Source organism: Atta cephalotes (genome assembly GCF_000143395.1).
Source record: "Atta cephalotes unplaced genomic scaffold scaffold00006, whole genome shotgun sequence".
Lineage (NCBI taxonomy): Eukaryota > Metazoa > Arthropoda > Insecta > Hymenoptera > Formicidae > Atta > Atta cephalotes.
Window position 1 is genome coordinate 1,278,352 of NW_012130070.1, and position 10,467 is coordinate 1,288,818.

The 10,467-nt window shown below is 28.3% G+C and overlaps 1 protein-coding gene across 1 annotated transcript in view; it reads left to right on the forward strand.

Annotated features, from left to right (window-relative positions):
• The window catches only part of LOC105626812 (lachesin), a 110,539-nt gene that overhangs the window by 63,563 nt on the left and 36,509 nt on the right, over window positions 1-10,467 (forward strand). The window lies entirely within an intron of this gene.

Genomic DNA, 10,467 nt, shown 5'->3' on the forward strand with positions numbered 1-10,467 from the left:
TTAAACTAACCCTAAACCCGTAACCCTAAACTTAAACCTAAACTAAAACTAAACGTAACGTACTACTTATTAACGTTTACTTACTAGTAGTAGTATATATATATATATATATATATATATATATATATATATATATATATATATGTATCTACACTGGAAAAGAAATCTTTATTTCAAAGAAATATTTCTTTGCTCGTGTTCAAAAAAATTATTTCTTTGAATCAATGAAATATTTTTTGGATATTACCAAACACTTTTTTCTCAGTGATATGATAAAAATAAAATGATAAGAAAAAAATATTTAGAAATTATAATAATAGAAACTAACATTTTTCTTAGAATAACTAATTATTTATATACGATATCTAAATGTTTCATTTGAATAATCTTATATTATTTTTGCGTGCATGTTTTGTTATATAATAGATGAAATTATTGATTAAAAATTGTATAATATCTCATTTTCAAAGAAATTTTTATTGATCCAAGAAATAATTTTTTTTTAATACGAGAGAAAAAAAATATTTTTTTGAAATTAAGATATTTTCTTTCAGTGTATACACATACAAGAATTTTCATTCTTCTGTCTTAGAGAAAAATTTACATGATTAACTTCCAGATCAAAAAGTGCCGAGACAGATTTAGCTTACTATTCTTACTTACTACTGTGTAGATACAGTGAGAATTATATTTAACTCTCAAAATATCTGATGTAAATCCACAGCTATATTTTTTTCATAAACAATTATTTGTGAAAAAAAAAAGAAATATTAATCATGTTTATACAAAAGCTAACTGAGAAAAGTCCTCGAGCATATATGTGACGCAGCATTTTCTGTAATTTGTAGAATGTGGATATATTAAATCCATTATATTGTCTACTGTCTAATCGCGTTCATAATTATTTCTCTTTCAATAGAAAACAATAAAGGTCTAGAATTTTCAAAAAAATTTTCAAAAAAACGATTATTATTTTTTTTCAACAAATCAATATATTAAAGTGTCTAGAAAAAGATTTTAAAAGATTTTTGTTAGAATAGTAAGTTTTTAGCTTTTTTCATTCTTTTTTGTTAGACTTATAAGGAATGAAAATAATTCGTTACTTATAATAGTTACAAATTACTTGTTATAGTTATCTTTTGATCATTTTACTAATAATTGCGTTATTTTTTTCTTTAGTTATTATAACGAAGTTATATTTTTTCAGTAATGATAACGAATTTTATAGTTTCTTTTATCGTTATTTTGTACACGATTGGACACAAGCCACTCATAGTGCTTGAGACTAGAAAGCCTCTAGGTTCGTCCGGCGGTCATCGATTTTAAAAAAGAAACGAAAAAATAATGAAAAGTTTCTCAGGTAACGGTAACCGAAACGAATTATTTTTAAAAACTAGTAACAGTAATTTGTTACTTTTTCTAATTGGTAACAAGTAATTGTAACTTGTTACTTTTAAAAAGTAACTTTCCATTCCTTGGATTTATCTTCATAGAGTCGTATTTATATCTTTATTTATATTATTGATTACGCTGCCTGAAAAATGCGCCACTACAGTGATTGCAAATTCTTTACTTTTATTTCAATTACCTTTGGTCATAATACTACTAGATTATTAAAAACTCGGATTAAGAATAAAAAAAAATAACATCTCATGAAAATTATGTCACTATTGATTATTTGCAAGCTTGTAAAAGAAGAGGAATTTTTCCTAAAATATTACAGCTGATCATTTAGATAACTTTCGTTTTCATAATAATTTTAAAAATAATAGAACTGACTGAATATGTTAAATTTGACAAAAAACAAAATAATTAATTTTGAGATTAATGATGCTCACGAATATCGGAGACAATTGATAATGCCATTATATAAAATTAGTAAAAAGATAACAAAAATTTTGCCCGCGCATGTAGCGGATACTTTTTTTAACTTTCAAAAATCTCCAGAGATTTAAACGACAGAATCAACAGATACTATGAAAAAAATTTCAATGATTAGACACTAAGTCTGAGAAGAAGAACAGAAATTCAATAATATAAAGAATAGGTATATTTTTTGGGAAAAAGACAATGAATCACACCCCGAAAGCCTGAGCACAAAAATCTTTTCGTCTCTTCTTATCGTTGAATATCGTGGATAATATATACGCTGTTCATTTAACACATGAGAATTTTCCTGCTAATCCTATTATTTGAATTGAGAGAGAATTAATTTATTAAGCATACAACATAGAAATATAACATAGCATATAACATAGAAATATAACATAGCATATAACATAGAAATCCCGAAGGAGGTGACTGGTTACAATTAGATGAAAGTTTTTGTCTTCCACCCAGGAATTCTGATTTCACCATAGTACAACAAATCAAGTATATTGAAAGCAATGTATCTAAACTTCCGACTCCTATGCAAAATAAATTCAGAAATCTTGTTTGTTCTACTCTCACTAACTTAAATATCTTTCAATTAAAAAGAATAATAGTATAATGTTAGTCAACACTATCACGAAACAAATTGTAAAAGCATATCCAGAGTTAATTTTTATAAGAATTGACAAGGGTAATACTACAGTGGCGTTAGATAAGATTGATTATATTAACCGTGTCGAGAATATGTTTGAAGATCCGGATACACATATATATAAGTATTAATCGCAACCTTACGAATAAGGTATTTAGCGATCTTAAGAATTTGTTAAAGGGATGAAGCAACACGATTACGTAAACATTTCTATTTACAATTTATATTTTATTAATTCTTCGAATGCTATCAAATTTTATGCGTTACCAAAAATTCACAAGACAGGTTGCCCTTTTAGCTTAATTGTATCTTCAACAAGAACCCCTTTACACAACTTAATAAAAAGCTCAGCAACGATATCCTTCTTTACAACATTGTCATTTAATAAAAAATTATTATTTTTCATTTCCCTTATTCATGCAATTAAGAATCCATTATTAATTGTAAAAAATTTTCTATTTTAGTTCTATTGGACACTAAATTTTTTACAATGGCGGAGATACCGGAAATTTTGATATCACTATATTATACTTTGGATACTAACATTTATATTAGATATACAATAACATTTAAGAAGTAAATATGTGGCACTGTAGAAAAATGGCACTCAAGAAAAAATATTTCAAACTATCACACACTTTAATTTTAGCGTTTACCTACAATGCAATTTTGAAAAACACTTAAATTTTACGTTAAATTTTAGAGAAGGAACCTTCATTAATGAAATTCTTAATTCATTGATACCATTGATATTATTGTACTAGTCATAAAGCGCTTATTGTTATAGCGTGCTTATCGAGCAAGACATCTAGTATACATTCGCACGTATACTACACATCTATTCATTATGTACATTTATATCTATACATGTATCTAGTAGCGTTTTCACGCACATGTATATACGTATGTGCATGTATGTACATATTTTGTTGCTTCGTTTTCAGACTAAATATGTATTCGCGTGCACGTGAAGTTACATTAGGTATATGAGGATGCTCGTTACGCGTACTATAGACAATGTGATTTCCACGTTCGAGCCAAAGTGTCAGTCGCAGTAAGAGACAAGACAAGCTATATCGGCACTTTGTCCAGCTCAAGGCAAAAGTTTCTCGCTGCCAGGGAGGGTATCGACGTGAAGACTCTCTAATGGGATTGTTAAGGATAAATTGAATCCGGAATTTCAAGGAAGTCCCTGCGTGATTGACAATTCGATGCTGACATGCTGATTCTATTCTTAGTTCTTCTGTACTAATTTGCGACTGTACATAAAAAGCAATTAGTAGCTTATTATCAGGGAATAAAAAGTTATTTTTTAAAAATATCAAGTTACTCGTTACCGAGTAGGAAAAGTAACAAATTATCTTTATTATTTACCAATTTTTAAAAATAAATCGTTATCGTTACTTGAGAAAGTAATTGTTCGTTACTTTTCTGTTACTTTTTTACAATTGACGACCGCTAATCGCAGTCGCGTCTAAGGGCTTTCTAGTTTCAAGATGCACTGTAAAAAATTTTTGTAAAATTACAACTATAACTAGTAGATAATTTTGAGACCCATTATAATAGTTGCAAATGTCCATGCATTTGTAAATTTGCAATATGCAAATAAAAATTATTGATCTCCAGATCAGGGGACCCCATCCCCCTAATGACCTTGACCTTGACATATGTTGTTAAGATCATGATTCTAAGTGACCTGCAACAAGTTTTAGAAGTCATTCTTTCATTAAAAAATTATTAATAAAAAAAGTTTGAAAAAAATAACATCTTATTTCAACTATACAGAAACTATTCTAAACTATATCCCCTACTGCATTCCACTTCTCCCCTAGTGGCATGTAATTTTCCATGCGAACACAAGTTTACTGTTTTAGCAAAAAATTTGAGTAAATGTGTAGTTTATGGGAGGGTTAGAGTTAGGTTATTACAAACCTATAGATATATAATAATCTAACCCTAACAAAATCAATGTAAACTATGTAACGTAACTATGTAACGTAAATTATGTATGTAGAATTATGTATGTAGAATAAAAAAAGAAAAAATTTTTTGTTCTAAAAACAAAAATTATATAAGAAAATATGAAAGTCGTGCACCCTTAAGCAGGAGAGGGAGGTTGGGTGGAAGTCGTTTCGCGTGAAAAAATTGTAAAATATATTTTAAAGCAGAAAATTTCTGTTTTATATGGTGGAAAAGGAAATATCGTATATGTTTTTCTTAAACTTTTTTTTGTTAATAACTTTTTAATGAAGGACAAGCGACGGTTAAAACTTGGAAGTTACTCAGAATCATGACCTTGACAACATATGTCAAGATCATTAGGGGGAGAAGAGATCCCCTGATCTGGAGATTTACCAAATAATTTCTTGGTTTGTAACTAAGCAGATTGTGGAAGTACAATTACAATGTATAATATATACGTAGTTATCGGATAATATGACAATACTATTTCGTACTATATATTATTATATATTTAACAGCGATACGCGAAAAATTACTGTTATATTACATAATATTAAAATTTGGATAATTATAGAAAATATTGAAAATATCCAGCTATTTACGTAATTTTCCATATAAAATATGGAATTTCCATATAAAATATATTTACATAATGAAAGCAAATGTACATAATTTTTGTGAAATTACATAATTTCTGTAAAATCGCATGATTTTTTATATTTACAGGACTAATTAAAATTGCATAATTTTTACATCTGTCATATGTGTAAATTTACGAAATTTTTTTACAGTGTGAGTGACTTGTATATTATGTCCAATTGTGCAAAGTAGTGATAAAAGTAACTGTAAAATTCATTACCGTTATCAAAAAATGTAACTTTACTGTTACAATTACTGTTACAATTACCAAAGGAAAAAAGTAACGCAGTTATCAAAAAAGTAACTGTAAATTCGTTATGAATAACAAGTTATTTCCATTCCCTGCTTATTATGGATCAGAAGATTTTAGTCCTACACAAAACAAATTTGACAATTAACACGTTTAAAATATAATCCATCGTTGTATTATGCTGTTAAATACTTCGAGAATTAAATAAATTTGAGATTTAAAAATTTTTTTATTTTAAAATTGTGTAGTCAGTACGGCAATCCTCACTCTCTGAGAAAAAAGTACCTGTCGTACTGGCTATACAGTTTTAAAATAAAGAAATTTTAATTCTTGACACACATATCTAGTTTTATTCTTGTGAATTTTTTACTATATTATATTGACTTTCTGTGATTGGAATTCATTATTGATGTTTCTTACATCATCATCGATGTTTTAATTTTCTGACGAAATTATTAATATGCGATATGAAGGCAAATCGGAAATAACGAGAAAGTTCGAGAAATATTCTGTTAACCGCACGCGAGCAATTTTCTCATTTCTTTATGAATGTCCATCCGTTCGTTGCCGATAATGTTACAATAACAATAATCGTATCATTAGGTTGTATCTAATCTTAAGTAATATGACTGCACATCTGTATCAAGTATCTGAAGATGGCTCAAAACGAAAAGGTCGAAACATGTAATGCGCAATTTTTAGAATTCTTAATTAACTTAATTTTTAAAATTTTTAACTCTTATACAATTGATTTATCATATATATATGTAAATCTCATAATATATGTAAATCTTTTATATACTAAAAAATGATTTGTTGACTCTTATGTGCTTTTCTCATCTTCTTATTGTTTTTTTGATAAATTAAGAGTCTTGTACTTTGGTTATTTGATTTTATTTACTTCTTATTGCAAATTTGTATCCTATGGAAAAAAAACAAAGAAATTTTGTTCCCAATAATTTTTCACTAAATCTCTTTTAGACGCAAAATAACACTCAACTTATTTTGAAATATATTCAATCCGACCAATGAAAGCAAGATTAGCAGACGATCCGGGAAAAAGTTTTTTATATATAATTATAAAAAAATTATATAAAAATAAAATTATATATAATTTTATATAAATTGTATATAATTATATATAAATAGATATATTTTATATATAATTATGTATAGTTACATAATTTTATATATAAATATATATAATATATATAAATATATATAATTATATACAATATAAATATAAATAATTATACAAAATTTTATGTTTATAATTATACATAAAATATGTCCATTTATATACAATTATATATAATTCTATATAATTATATATAAAATATTTTTTCCCGGTTGGCATCAAAATAATTATAAATTTTGTAAAATTTCTTAATTGAAGATCGCAGAGAAATTTAGAAAATCTAAAACAAATGAACAATTTTTTTATAGAATATAAAATTTTATACTAAATATAAACATATAAGGGAAGATATCTCATCGCTGGGCAAGCTAAATTACAAATTTCAATGTTCAAGATGTTTAAAATGCAATTCTTTCTTTAATTGCTCTGTTTTTATTCGCGCACTGAAAGAAAAAAGTTATATTAATAAATATCTAGAAATTTGGAAACAAATAATCTCAACTGTATGTATTATAAAATTTAATAAGAATAATATTAATAGGATACACGAACTAAGTTATTAGTTATTAGTATTATTATTATTATAGTTAATTATTTATTGCTAGTTATTATTGCCTACACTTCAAATGATTAATATTCTATATTTTATTAATTCATGTAATTCTTATTTTCTTATTAAAATTTTATAATACATAGTTACAGAATTTTATATGTATAAATAACTTCCAAGAATTTTAAGGTTGAATTTTAAAACAGGATTCCTATCATGGAACAAAGTCGAAATGGATTCCGATCGGAATTATTCCGTTTTCCCCAAAAAACACAACAGAAATCTAAGGAATAATTGAATAATTCCGATCGAAATCCATTCGGATTTTCTCAATGATTCCCAGAACTAAAAACTGATGTATCTCTTATTTACTTTTGTTTTTGGAGTTCAAACCCAATGCGCCTTTTATAGTATGCTGAATGGTGAAAATTTTCTTGTTAGAAGAAATTGAATTTCACTGTTATTCTGGCAATGCTGCATACTGTTCGTGACTGAGTGACTTAGTGATTTTCAATGTATTTTTTAAAGTTGTTTTAAAATTGTTTTAAAGTTATCTCAATAATAATAATTAATTAGTTACTATATAATATTATTTGTTAGTTACTATATAGTGTGCTTTATTTTAAATAAATGTTTGTCTAAACTAGAAAAATTTGATTGTTGTGTCTTATTTTTATGAGATATATAAGTAACTATTTAATGTAGTTGAAGTATTATTTTACTATCAATTACTAGTTTACAATTAACAATTTACAAATATTGTTGCTATAACTATAGTTCAGTGTTGAATAATAGCTATGTTTACAATTAGTTATATAGCTATTACATTATAAAATTAATTACAGATACTATAATATTATCAATGTTGCCAAATTTAATTAACACTATTTTTCTCTCAGTGCAACTCTCGATTCTTCTAGTTGCTCTTCTTTTGTGTTTACGATTAGCAACAACATATTTAGTTGTAAATGAAAAATGGTGTGGGATTCTTTAAAAAAATCTAATGAAATTGAGAGACGAATCTGTATAAATATCAATATCAAGATAGCTTCAAAATGATGAAAAAAAATTAATTCAAAAAGAAATATCACTTTGACGTATAATTTTTGTATTACACGTCTTTCGAATTCCTTTTCAACTTGTGGCTGAAAGTCGAGATACGAGTTGAGACGTTTCAATTAGCTGAAATTGCCTGGGTGAAAAGAAAACCGCGAACGCGAAAATGGAAAGTAGACTTGGCTAAAGTGTCCTGTTAGCAAGATTGCGCTTCTTCATTCACTTTCTTTTGAGACTGTGCACGCGATCATTCAACCTCCGCCACCGTTATCGCGAAACCTAAGCAAACAGAATCAGCCCGCTCACAGTTCGTGGATTAAGCCATTTCTGATGCAACGTACTATGTAAATGACCGAGAATTCTTGCAGGGTAATCGCACTCCTTTGGCCACGATTAATCCTAACTTTTGCATGCACATTCCAGTAGCCTACAGATCGTTCTTCGAGATCGCGTGTATGAAACTTGCCCTCTATTGACGAATGTCGAAGCGAATATGATCTCTCGCGTGTGTGCGCTTGCGTTATCCACATAAGTCGAGGAAACACGCTGTCCCTCAGGATCGTACCTTTTTGTCGCGTGGAATGTAATTCGATGTACTTCCTGTTTACAAGGAACTCGGTGCATAAAGAAGAGCCAGCGTCCCCCGGCTTTGCATGCTCCGTCGACGTAATTCAATTAATTTTGCGAAATAGCGGTCTAGCAGTTCCTACGTACCCGACGGCTCCTACTCGGAAGCATAGCTTTCCTGTGTTATTCACGGTGTGCACTGGAACTATTGAGCTGATAGGCAGAACCAGTGCGGCTTCGGCTGAGCTCCAAATTCCGACAATCGAGATCGTCGAACCCCAAATGTGCCAGATGGACGATTCTGTTCGAGGATGTTTACCTGCTTCAAGCATGTCGATGAATGTTCGCTGACAGTTGTATTTTGATATCAAGATTGAAGAGTGAGAAGGGAAACGTTGGAAACTCTTGCTCGCGTTAATGTTCGATGTTCTGTAACCATAAATATTTTCACCTCAAACCGGAGGGAAAAATTCTCAATAAAAAAATTTTGTTTATGAATCCACCACACAAATGCCAAAAATATATCAATAGACTTTTGACAAGTTGATGGAAATAGTAACAAAAATTATTAAACTCTGGAAACATAGCTAATTAATATCTGTGAAATTAAATAACTGTATGCACAATGAGTAATAAAAAGAGGCATATATTTTAATTAAAATTTTGTAATTGGACATCACGCCATAAATATTCAATTGAAAAAAAAACATTTATGCAACTATAAATGAATAGTTTAGGATATTAAAAGTTACAATAATAATTAAATTGAATTGATAATAATTAAATTAATATAAATTAAACAGCAGAATTGGCTGTGAAACATTGATCAAATATGTAAAATATTGTAAAATTTTTTTATTGTTATAATATTGTTATATAATATTTAAATATACCTACCTTCAAAAAATTGATACCAACAAAAACATTTCGACAACAATAATAATGTTGTACGAAAGAAACTGATTTTATTGAAGTATTTAAGAATTTAAATACTTGATCAATACAAAATTAAAAAATTTAGATATAAATTTGAAAATAATTATATTGATTTATCAGAATAATTATATAGAAGCTCAAGTATGAGTAATTTAAAAAACATTAAATATAAAAGTCATTGAAAAATTTCATCAAATCTCAATCAAGATAATGTCATTTCGACCGTTATCGTGACAATTGAATGTTATTTGGAATACTGCTGAAAGTGTTGACATTCTAGCAATTAGCTTGGCCGCCCTACATAGTTATTTTAATGATCTAAGACATTACTTTCAGAGTTATATCTAGACTAAATTTTTAGATATTTTAGTAAAACTCTTCTTTCCAAAGGATTAGGAAGTTAATAACGTTATGTTGAATCTTTATCATCTATTCTTTAACGAAACAATATTTTTGGATTCGACTGAAATATTCTCAATTAGACATTGTGATCGTGAAACGTTATCGACTGCCGGATGCATCCAGCTAGTGCTCTCCCGGGGAGACATTTTGATCTGAAGGCCGAAACCGCAACAGCTTCCTGACCGTAACACGGCGGTTGGTTCTCGCACACGTTCCTCATGGGTTAATGTCTATGCCATCTGGGACACGTTGACATCCGGACAACGATATCCGCCCCCAGGAGGTAGTGTCAGCGCTACGTGGACCAGTTTTAATACATTGATCAGTTTTACAATGAAATTGTGTTCTTCGGGAATTTTCAACGTGTGTTCCAGACTTGATTATTGAATGGAATCGCATGTGGAAATAGTACTCTCTGAGAAGAGAATATATATATATATATA